Raw genomic sequence first — 13,868 nt, forward strand, 5'->3', positions numbered from 1 at the left:
CTACTAATAGTTTTAACATGTATCAATAACGACAAGTTTATAATATAAAAATAAAGACAAGTTTAGAATACACTAATACTGACAAGGTGTTATGATTGATAAGTTTAATGTGTACTAATAATGAAAAGTTTATAATATACCAACAATAACAAATCAAGAAGGTGCTAATAATGACAAAATAAGAATATATTAATAACGACATGTATAGAAGAAATGCACTAATAACCACAGGTTTAGAATGTATATAAAATTAAAAGTTTAGAATCTACTAAGATTGACAAGTTTAGAAGATACTCCTCAAGATAACTTTACTGTGTAGAAATAATGACAAGTGTGGAATATACTAACAATGATAAGTTTAGAAGGTTCTAGTAATGATAACTTTATTTTGTACTAATAATTACAAGTTTAGAATATCTGTTTACAAGGTATTATTAATAATAACTTTAATGTGTATAATACAAGCTTCGAAGATATTGATTAAGTTTAGAAATTACTAATAATGACAACTTTAGAAGGTAGTATATATGATAACTTTAATTTGTACTAATAATGACCAGAACGTACTAATGACAAATTTAGAATGTACTACAAATGAAAACTTTAATGTCTTCTAATAATCAATGTTTGAAAAATACTAATATTGAAAAGTTTAAAGGCAATGTTAATGATAACTTTAATATGTACCAATAACCACAAGTTTACAATTTTGTAATAATGACAAGTTTTGGAGGTTAACGTTAATGTGTAGTAGTAATGACACGTTTGAATAATATCAATAATGCAAAGTTTAGAAAATTCTGGTAATAGCAAAATCAGAAGTTACTATAAATGATTAGTTTTGATTACCCTAACAATATCATGTTTAGAAGAAACTACTAATGATAACTTTAATATGTATTAGTACTCACAAGGTCTTAATAATGATAACTCTAATGTGTACTAATAATAAAAAGTTTGGAATACCCAAGAAGATATGTTTAGTATATACTAATACTTATATGTTTCGAACAATGACAACATTAGAAAGTATTGTTAATGATGATTTAATAATGAAATATTGACAAGCTTTAATTTATACTAATAATGACAAGTGTAGAATATACTAATGATGACAAATTTAGAACATGCTTATAATGTCAGGTTTAGTATTTCTAAACCTTACGTTGTTAATAAATATGAAACGTGTCATTATTACTACACATTAACATTATCATTAATGCATGTCATTATTAAAATATTGTAAACCTGTGATTATTAGTACACATTAAAGTTAATCAATAGTGCCTTTAAAATTGTCATTATAATTTTGTCATTGTTCGGATATTCAACTCTCATTATTAGTATATTCTAAACTTATTATTATTAGTATATTCTAAAATTATCATTATTAGTATATTCTAAAATCATCATTATTATATTCTAAACTTGTGATTATTGATACACATTAAACTTGTCTTATCATTAAACTTTGTAAACTTATATGCTAAACTTGTCATTATTAGTACAAAATAAAGTTATCATTAATAGAACATTCTAAACAAAATAAAGTTATCATTAATAGAACATTCTAAACTTATCGTTATTAGTATGATCCACAAGTGTCACTATTTCTACACATTAAAGTTATCTTTAACAGTATATTCTAAACATGTAGACACTAAAGTTATCATCAATACTGCATTCTAAACTTCTCATTTTAATATTAGCAGTACTTGCCATTGTTAGTATATTCTAAACTTTTCATTATTATTACACATTAAAGTTTTTATTAATAGTACCTTCTAAACTTCTCAATGTTAGTATATTCTAAACATGCCATTATTAGTATATTATAACTTCTCATTTTTAGAATACCTTATAGCTATCAGTAATAGTTCCTTCTAATTCCTGTTACTATTTGTATATTCTAAACTTATCATAATTAGTAGACAGGAAACTTTCATTTTTAAAAAGTTGCTATTATCGTTATATGATCAAGTTTTCATTAATAATACAAATTAATTTCTTTTATTAGTACCTTCTAAACTTATCACTATTGGTATATTCTAAAATTCTCATTATTAGCACACATTATTAGAACACATTAGATTTCTCACTAATAGTACCTTCTAAACTTGTCATTATTATTATATTATAGTTAACAGTTATAGTAACTTCTCAAATTGTTATTATTAACATATTCTCAACTTGTCTTAATTAGTATATCGTAAACTTTCATTATTAGTACACATGAAAGTTTTCATTAACAGTACTTTCTAAACTTCTTATTATTACGTGTCATTAATTGTACATATTTAAGTTATCATTAATAGAATCCTTTAAACTTATCATTATTGCTAAGTATGTGAGTATTACATTCTTCTAAACTTGTCATTATCTTTTATTCTAAACGTTTTATTACTTTTCATTAACAGTACCTTCTAAACTTCTCATTATTACGTGCCATTATTAGTTCATATTTAAGTTATCATTAATAGGATCTTTTCAATTTATCATTATTGCTATATCTTAAACATGTCAATAATATATTCTTCTAAAGTTGTCATTACCTTTTATTTTAAATTTTTTATTATTTGTGTTAGTACATTCTAAATTAATAGTATTTTCTAAACTTGTCATTATTAGTATATTGAAAAGTTATCATTGATAGTATTTTCTAAACTTGTCATTATTAGTATATTCAAAACTTGTTATTATTACTAAACTTTAAGGTTATCATTAATAGTTCCTTTTAAACTGTCATTTTTAGTATATTCTAAGCATCTCATCATTGGTATATTCTAAACTTATTATTAGTATACTCTAAATATGTCATTATTAATTCACTTTAAGGTTACAATTACTAGTACACATTCAAGTTATCATTAAAAGTATATTCTAAAATTGTCATTATTAAATTATTCTAAACTTCTCATAATCAGTATATTCCAAACTTTTTATTTTGATAACACATTAAAGTTATTATTATTAAATTCCAAATTTGTATTTATTATTACACATTAACGTTATCATTAATAATATCTTCCAAACTTTTCATTATTAGTGCATTATAAAATTGTAAATAATACTAACTTCTAAACTTCTCATTATCACTATATTCTAAACACATTAAAGTTATCATTAATACTACCCTCTATACTTGTTGTTATTACCATATTCTAAACTTTTTATTCTACTATTAGTATATACTGAATTTATTATTTATCTTCTAAATTTGTCTTTATTAGTATATTGTAAACTTGCTTATTATCAGTACAAATTAAAGTTATCTTGAACAGTACCTTTTAGATTTTTAATTATTGGTATATTCTAATCTGTACCTCTGATTATTAGTATATTGTAAACTTCTGATTATAAGTACACATACAAGTTATTATTAACAATAACTTGTCAAAGTTTAGAAGTTAATATTAGTATAACCTTCTAAACATCTAAGTCTGTGATTATTAGTATATATTAAAATTTTGTCATTATTAGGACTCATTAAATTTATAGTTAATAGCACCTTCTTAATTTGTCATTGTTGGTACATTATAAACTTGTCATTATTAGTAAACATTAAACTTATCCAAACTTGTTAGTATTAGTGTATTCTAAACTTTTCTTTATTAGTATATTATAAAGAAAATATAATATTATTAGTAGTATCTTCTAAACTTTTCATTACTTGTATATTCTAGTATTAATAGTATACATTAAGAGCTTTTTCTAAACATTAGTATATTCTAAACTTGTTTTATCAAAAATACCTTTTAAAATTTTTCATTAGTACATGTTAAAACTCAGTAAAGGAATTTTCCAAATGTTTTATTTGAACACATTAGAACACATTAAAAATACCATTCTAAACTTGCCATTAATAGTACACATTAAAGTTATCATTAATAATATCTTGAATCTGATCATTATCAGTATATTCTATAATTATCCTTATTAGTACACATTAAAGTTATCATTAATATAACCTTGTAACAATTAGAATATTCTATACACATCTTAATTGGCATGTTCTAAAAAAATTATTTATAGTGTTCATTAAACACTAAACTTGTTAGCATTAATACAAATGATTGGTAGCTCTTTCCAAAGTTGTCATTATTCGTATATTCTAACTTTGTCATTATTAGTACACATTACAGTTATCATTGATATTCCTTCTAATATTTGTAATTATCAGTATCGTCTATAATTGCCATTATATTAAAGTTATCATTAATAGTACCCTCTAAGCTTGTTCTTATTAGTATATTCTAAGTATGTGATTATGAGTTATCATTAATAGTGCTTTCTAAACGTAATTATCTTTCCTATTCTAAGCTTTTCACTATTAGTACACTTTAAAGTTATCATTAATAGAATATTCTAAAATTTCATTATTAGTATATTCTAAACTTGTCATTAATAGTTCAATTACAGTTACCGTTAATAGTATCTTTATTCTGATCATTATTAGCATGTTATATAATTATAATTATTAGTACTAGTTATCATTAACAGTATCTTGTAAACTTTTCATTGTTAGTAATCTCTAAACTCGTCATTATAAGTATATTCTTAGCGTATCATCATTACTATACATTAAACTTTCTAAACTTGTAATTGTTAGTATATTATAAACTTACCCATAATAGTATATTCTCAACTTTCATGATATTTGTTATTATCAGTATCCTCTACAATTGCCATTATTAGTGCATATTATCACATGTTATCACATGTCATCACATAAAAGGTTATATTAATAATAATGTTAATATGTAGCAATAATAACACGTTTTAATTGTATTGATAATGTAAAGTTTAATATATACTAATAGTAACATAATTAGAGGTTGCTATCAATGATAACTATAATACGTACTAATAATGATTAGTTTAAAAAGACCTAACAATGTCATAAAAAAGCCAGTAATAATGGTAACTTTAACATGTACTAATACTCAAAATTTTAGAATATAGTAATAATATTAGTTTTGCCAACTTTAGAATATACTAATAATGGTCCTAATAATGATAACTTTAGAAAGTATTGTTAATGATAACTTAAACGTGTACTAATAAAGAGAAGCTTTTAATGATAACTCAGATATGTGTTAATAATAACAATTTTATAATATACAAAAATTGATAAGTGTAGAGGGTACTATTGATAATGAATTGAATGTGTACTAAAATGACAAATTTAGAAAGATACTATTAATGATAGCTTTAATGTGTACAAAGACAAGTTTATAAGGTACTATTAATGATAACTTTAATGTGTACTAATAATGACAAGTTTAAAATGCAGTAACAATGACAAGTTCATCAAGTTCTTTTAATATAAACTTAAATAAATTCCAATATTGACAAATTTAAAAAACACCAATAATGAGAAATTTAAATTATACTAAAAATGAGATGTTTAGAAGGTACTTATATGGCAAATGGCAAATGACGACAAGTTTAGAGCATACTAATGAAAAGTTAAGAAAGTTATAAAAAAGTTATAAAAAATGGCATGTTTAGAAGAAAACTTTAAAAGATGAATTTAGAATATACAGATAATAACAAGTTTAATATAATAATAATGGCGATTTTAGAAGGTGCTAATATGTGGTAATGTGGTAATATTGACAAGTTTAGAATACATTAGAAATAGCATTTTTGTAATATACAAGCAAAGATAAGTTCAGACTGTATCTTAATGACAACTTCTAGAAGGTACTATTAATGAAAACTTTAATAAACAAAACACTATATACTAATAAGGGTAAGTTTAGAAGGTACTATAATTCATAACGTTAACTTGTACTAATAACGACAAGCTTGGAATATACTAATAATGCCAAGTTTAGAAGGTACTATTAAGGATATCTTTAATGTCTATTGATAGTGATAAGTTTAGTATACACTATTAATGAGAAGTTTAGAATATACTAATAATGACAAGTTTGGAAAGCACCATTAAAGATAAAATCTATGCCAAATGATAATGAAAAGTTTAGAATATGACAAAGTATAATTCAATTTATAATAAAATGGGAAATTTAGAAAGAAACCGTATAGCGTTTAGCAGGTACTATTATTATTTGATATGTACTAATGATTACTTTAATGAGTACTAATAGTGAAAAATTTACAAAATATAATGGCATGTTTAGAATATACTTTTAATGATAACTTTAATATGCACTGATAGTAAGAAGTTTAGAATATACTAAGAATATCTTCTACAATTGCCATTTTTAATGCATATTAAAGTTATCATTAATAGTACCTTCTAAAATTGCCCTTATTACTACAAAATATGTGGTTATTAGTACACTCGAGTACATATTAGAATAATCATTAATAGTGCTTTCTAAACATGAAATTATCTTTCATATTCTAAGCTTTAAAGTTATCATTAGTAAAATGTCCTAAATTTTCATTATTAGCATATTCTCAAATAGTCATTAATAGTACACATTAAAGTATCTTTAATCTTTAATCTGATCAACTTTAATCTTTAATCTGATCAACTTGTTATTATAAGTATATTCTTAACGTATCATTATCACTATTCATTAAACTTACCATTGATAGTACTTTCTAAACTTGTCATTATTAGTATATTATAAACTTACCCATAATAGTATATTTTCAACTTTCATAATATTTTCTAATATTTGTTATTATCAGTATCCTCTACAATTGCCATCATTAGTGCATATTAAAGTTATCATTAATAGTACCTTCTAAACTTGTCGTTATTAGTATATTCTAAACATGTGATTATGAGTACATATTAGAGTTATCATTAATAGTACTTTCTCAACATGTACTTACATATTCTAAGGTTGCTACTATTGGTATACTTTAAAGTTACCATTAATAGAATATTCTAAAATTTCATAATTAGTATATTCTAAACTTCTCATTAATCACTTTAAAGTTCTCATTAATAGTATCTTTAATATGATCATTATTAGCATGTTCTATAATCATCATTATTAGTATTAGTTATTTGTAAACTTGTCATTATTAGTATCTTCTATACTTGTCATTATAAGTATATTCTTAACGTATCATAATCACTATACATTAAACTTACCATTAATAGTACTTTCTAAAGTTGTCATTATTAGTATGTTATAAACTTACCCATAATAGTATATTCTCAACTTTTATAGTCAGTACACATTAATGTTATCACTAATAGTAGCTTCCAAACTTGTATAACCTTGTATATTCTAAAGTTGTCATTCTTATATCTACATATTTAAGTTATTATTAAAAGAATCTTCTGATTTTGTCGTTATTGGTATATCCTAAACTTGCACTCGTTAAAATTATCACTAATACCATAATTATTAGTACACATTAAAGTTTTTATTAGAAGTACCTAAAAGTGTCATTAATCGTATATTCTAAACTTGTAATTACTAGAAGATATTAAAGTTATCATTGAAAATTCCTTTTGAACTTGTCAAACATTAATTAGTAATCATTATTAGTGTTTCTAAACTTGGTATTATTAGTCATTAATCAAAAACTCTAAACTTTTCTTTATTAGTACACATTAAAGTTTCAATTAATTGTACCTTTTGAATATGACATTATGACACATTAAACTTGTCATTATTAGTATATTCTAAACTTTTTTTTAACAGTACACAATAAAGATATTGCTAAAAGAATCTTAATCCTATCAGTATCAATATACATAAAAGTTATTATTACTATTATATTCTAATCTTGACATTATTACAGAACAATAAAATGATCAAAAGTACCGATTATTACCACATTCTAAATTTGACATTATTTGTGCAAATGAGATTTATCATTAATCGCACACTTCTTATTATCAGTATATTCTAAATTTGTTATTATTAGTAAACATTGAAGTTATCATAAATATTATCTTCTAAACTTATCATTAGTATATTCTAAACATGTCATTATTAGTATATTCTAATAATCATTCTAAATAGTATTCAAAATAGTATCTTCTAAATCTGTCATTATTAGAATGTTCTCAACTTGTCATTATAAGATATCATTAATAGTACCTTTTAAACCATTAGAGTGTTCTATACTTTTCATTATTAGTACACATTAAAGTTATCATTAATAGTACATTCTAGTTATTGATTAGTGTAGAGAGTACTATTAATGACTTTAATTTTCATTAAAAATAAGTTTAGAACACACTAATAATGCCAGGTTTAGAAAATACTAATAAAAATAAGATTAGTAGGTACTACTAATGATAGATTTAATGTGTACTAATAATGTCAAACTTGGAATATAGTGATAATGAAAAGATTAGAAAATACTATTAATGATAAGTTTACTAATAATGACGAGTTTTGAATATACTAATAACAACATCTTTAGAATATACTAGTTTAAACTATAATAATGATGACAACTTTAACATATACTAAGTTTAGAATATACTAATAATGATATATTTAATATAAACTATTAATGGCAAGTTTAGAACATACTGATAATGACAAGTTTACAATATTCCAATGTAGACATGTTTAGCATATACGTATAATGAGAAATTTGGAAAGTACTATAAATGATAAGCTTAATGTGTACTAATAATAAAAAATATAGAACATTCTAATGATAACAAGTTTAAAAGGTACTATTAATGATATCTTTGATGTGTACTAAATAATGACAAGTTTAAAATATTCTGATAATGATGCTATTAATGATAACTAATAATGGCGAGTTTAGAATATGCAAATAATATCAAATTTAAAGGGTACTGTTAATGATAAGTTTCGAAGGTACTATTAATGTCAAGATTAGAAGGTACTTTTAATGATAAATTCGATGTGTACTAATAATGGCAAATTTGCAATATACTAATAATAATGATTAGGATATACTATTAATAAGTTTACTAAAAATAACGAGTTTTGAATATACTAATAATGATATGTTCAGAATATACTAGTTTGAATTATAATAATAATGACAAGGTTAGGATAATGACAACTTCAAAAATACTAAAATTGTCGGACTTAGAATATACAAATAATAACGTCCTATTAATGATAAATTTAATATGAACTATTAATGACAAGTTTAGAGCATACTAATAATGAAGACACATTTAGAACACACATGTTTAGAATATACGTATAATGAGAAGTCTAGAAAATACTATCAATGCTAGTAATCACAAATTTGTAAGGTACAGTAGAAGGTAAATTTAGAATATACTGATAATGACAAGTTTAATATAATAATAATGGCGATTTTAAAAGGTGCTAATATATGGTAATGTTGTAATAATGACAAGTTTAGAATACATTAAAAATAGCATTTTATCATCAATTGCACACTTCTTATTATCAGTATATTCTAAATTTGTTATTATTAGTAAACATTGAAGTTATCATAAATATTATCTTCTAAACTTGTCATCACTAAACATGTCATTATTAGTATATTCTAATAATTATTCTAAATAGTATTCTAAATACTATCTTCTAAATCTGTCATTATTATAGTGTTCTAAACTTGTCATTATAAGATATCATTAATAGTACCCTTTAAACCTGTCACCATTAGAGTGTTCTATACTTTTCATTATTAGTACACATTAAAGTTATCATTAATAGTACTTTCTAAACATGTCAATATTGGTATATTCTAAATGTGTCCTCAACTTCTCATTATTAGTATGTTCTAAACTTGTCATTAATAGTTCATTAATAGTTTATTAATAGGACGTTATCATTAATATATTCTAAGTCTGGCTATTTTAGTATATGTTAAAGTTGTCATTATTCTAACCTTGTCATTATCATTATAATTCAAACTGAACATATTATTATTAGTATATTCAAAACTCGTTATTATTAGTAAACTTTTCATTAATAGTATATCCTAATTATTATTATTAGTATATTCCAAATTTGCCATTATTAGTACACATTGAATTTATCATTAAAAGTACCTTCTAATCTTGTTTTTATTAGTAAATTCTAAACGTGACATTATTAGTATGTTCTAAAATTATCATTAAAAAAAAAACTTCTTTTTATTAGTACACATTAAAGTTATCATTAACAGTTCCTTTTCAACCTGTTCTTATAAGTATATTCTATATTAGTCATTATTAGTACACAATAAAGATATTAATTGTATTTTCACACTCTTCATTAAAAGTATATTCTAAAATTCTCATTATTAGTACGCATTAATGTTATCTTTAAAAATACCTTCTAATCTTGTTTTATTGTTATATTCTAAACTTCTCATTATTAGTATATTCTAATTTTTTCATTATCACTACTTATAGTACCTTCTGAATTTTCTTTGTTTGTATATTCTAAACTTGTTATTATTAGTTCATATTAACGTTATTAGTACCTTTTAAACTTATTATTATTAGCATATTCTAAATTCATTATTAGTACATATAATAGTTAACAATTATAGTAACATAACTTGTTATTATTAATATATTCTAAACTTAACAGTACCTTTTATACTTCTTATTATTACGTGCCATTATTAATATACATTAAAGATATCATTTAATATTAGTTTCTTCTAAACTTGTCATTATTTTTTATTCCTAACTTTTGATTATTTGTATATTATAAGCTTTACAGTATTAAAACACTCTAAAGTTATCATTAATAGTACTTTCTAATTTTGTCATTACTAGTATATTCTAAACTTGTCATTATTACTAAACTTTAAGGTTATCATTAATAGTTCCTTATAAAATTGTCAGTTATAGTATATTCTAAACATCTTATTATTGGTACACATCAAAGTTATTATTAATAATAACTACCCGTCCTTTATTTGTGTATCCTAAACTTAGTATTAGTATACTCTAAATATGTCATTTTTAGTTCACTTTAAATTTACTATTAATAGTACCTTTAACCTGTCATTACTAGTGCACATTAAAGTTATCGGTAAAAGTATATTCTAAAATTGTCATTATTAGCTTATTCTAAACTTATTGGTATATTCTAAACTTTTATTTTTTCATTTTCAGAACACATTAAAGTTATTATTGATAGCCTATACATTTGTATTTGTATATGTTTTGTATTTTTATATTTTTTTTTACTTATTGTAATTTGTAGTTTTTTTTATTTGTTTCTATTTATTAGTATAACTTTAACGTTATCATTGATAATATTTTCCAAATTTTTCATTATTAGTGCATTCTAAACTTGTCAATGATAGTACCTTTTAAATTTCTCATTATTACTATATTCTAAACTTGTCACTATTAGTACACATTAAAGATCTCAATAGTACCTTCTAAACTTGTTATCATTACCATATTCTAAACTTTTTATTATTAGTACACATTAAATTCATTGGAGTGCATTCTAAAATTGTCTTTATTAGTATATTACAAACTTGCTTATCATTAGTACAAATTAAATTTGTCTTGAACAGTACTCTTTAAACTTGTAATTATTGGTATATTTTAATCTTTCCATTATTAGTACACATACCTGTACCTTCTAAACCTCTGATTATATTATTATTAATAATACCTTCGTTTAAACTAGTATATTCTAAACATTATTAGTATATCATTATTAAACATCAAAGTCATTAATAGTACCTTCGAAACTTATCATTAACAGTACCCTTTAAATTTGTAGTTATTAGTATATTCTAAACTCGTCATTATTAGTTATCATTAATAGTATCTTCTAAACCTGTCATTATCGGAATATTCTAAACTTGTCATTATTAGTACCCATCAAAGATATCATTAATAGTGCCTTTTAAACTTGTCATCATTAGATTAGAATGTTCTATACTTTTCATCATTAGCACACATTAAAGTTATCATTAGTAGTACTTTCCAAATTTCTAATTATACGTATATTCTAAAAATGTCTACATTGGAATATTCTAAATTGTTCATATTAAATCTATCATTATTAGTATATTCTAAACTTGGTAATATTAGTATATGTTAAAGTTGTCATTAAACCTTGTCATTATTATCATAGATTCTAAAGATGTCGTTAATGATATATTCAAAACTAGTCATTATTAGTAAACTTATTACTAATAGTCTCTTCTAATCTTTTCATTATCACAATATACCAAGTTTGACATCATTAGTACACATTAAATCTTGGTTTTATTAGTATTTTCTAAACCTGGTATTATTAGTGTGTTCTAAACTTATTATCAGTGAAAATTAGTCATCAATAGTGTCTTCTACACTAATCATTAACAGTACCCTTTTAACTTGCAATTTTTAGTATATTCTAAACTTGTCAAGTTATCATTGTCGTTAAAAACTTGTCACTACTAAAATATATTCTAAACTTGTTTTTATTAGTACACATTTAAGTTATCATTAATAGCTCCTTTTCAACCTGTCGTTATAAGTATATTCTATATTTGTCAGTATTAGTACACAATAAAGATATTAATTGTATTTTCACACTCTTCATTATTAGTATATTCTAAAATTCTCATTATTAGTACATATTAATCTTATCTTTAAAAATGCCTTCTAATCTTGTTTTTATTGTTATATTCTAAACTTGTCAGTATTAGTATATTCTATTTTTTTCATTATTACTATTTATAGTACCTTCTAAATTTTCTTCGTATATTCTAAACTTATTATTAGTTCATATTAACGTCATCATTATTAGTACCTTTTAAACTTATCATTATTGGTATATTCTAAATTCTAAACTTATCATTATTAGTACATATTATAGTTAACAATTATAGTAACATCTGAACTTGTTATTATTAGTATATTCTAATCTTAATAGTACCTTCTAAACTTCTTATTATTACGTGCCATTATTAGTACACATTAAAGATTCAATAGGATCTTTTAAAGATATCATTATTGCTATATTTTAAACATGTCAATATTAGTTTCTTCGAAACTTGTCATTATTTTTCATTCTAAACTATATTATTTGTATATTATAAACTTTACAGTATTAGTTCACTCTAAAGTTATAATTAATAGTACCTTCTAAACTTGTCATTACCAGTATATTTTAAACTTGTTATTATTACTAAACTTTAATGTTATCATTAATAGTTCCTTATAAAATTGTCATTTTTAGTGTATTCTAAACATCTCATTATTGGTACACATTAAAGTTATCATTGATAGTACCTACCCGGACTTTATTTGTATATCCTAAACTTAATATTAGTATACTCTAAATATGTCATTATTAGTTTACTTTAAAGTTACTATTAATAGTACCATTAACCTGTCATTACACATAAAAGATATCGTTAAATGTGCATTCTAAAATTGTCATTATTAGCTTATTTAGAATAAGCTTATTGTTGGTATATTCTAAACTTTCCGTTTTCAGAACACATTAAAGTTATTATTAATAGCTTATAAATTTGTATTTGCATTTGTATTTGTATTTGTTTTGAATTTTTGTATGTATTCTTAATATTTTTGTATATTCGTATTTTGTAGTTCTTGTATTTATTATTTTAATAGTATCCTCTAAACTTGTCATTATTACAATGTTCTAAACTTGTCGTTATAAGTACACATCAAAAATATCATTAATAATCATTGATAATATTTTCCAAACTTTTCATTCTAAGCTTGTCAATGATAGTATCTTCTAAACTTCTCATCATTACTATATTCTAAACTTGTCACTACTAAAGTGTAATGTAAAAGTGTAATGATAGTACCTATCATTACCATATTCTAAAAATTTTATTATTAGTACACATTAAATCTATTAGAGTGCATTCTAAACTTGTCTTTATTAATATATCACAAACTTGCTTATCATTAGTACAAATTAAAATGATCTTGAACAGTACCCTTTAAACTTGTAATTATTGGTATATTCTAATCTTTCCATTAT

This window comes from Oratosquilla oratoria, chromosome 38, assembly GCF_046742065.1.
Source record: "Oratosquilla oratoria isolate Oo_2021 chromosome 38, ASM4674206v1, whole genome shotgun sequence".
Classification (NCBI taxonomy): Eukaryota; Metazoa; Arthropoda; class Malacostraca; order Stomatopoda; family Squillidae; genus Oratosquilla; species Oratosquilla oratoria.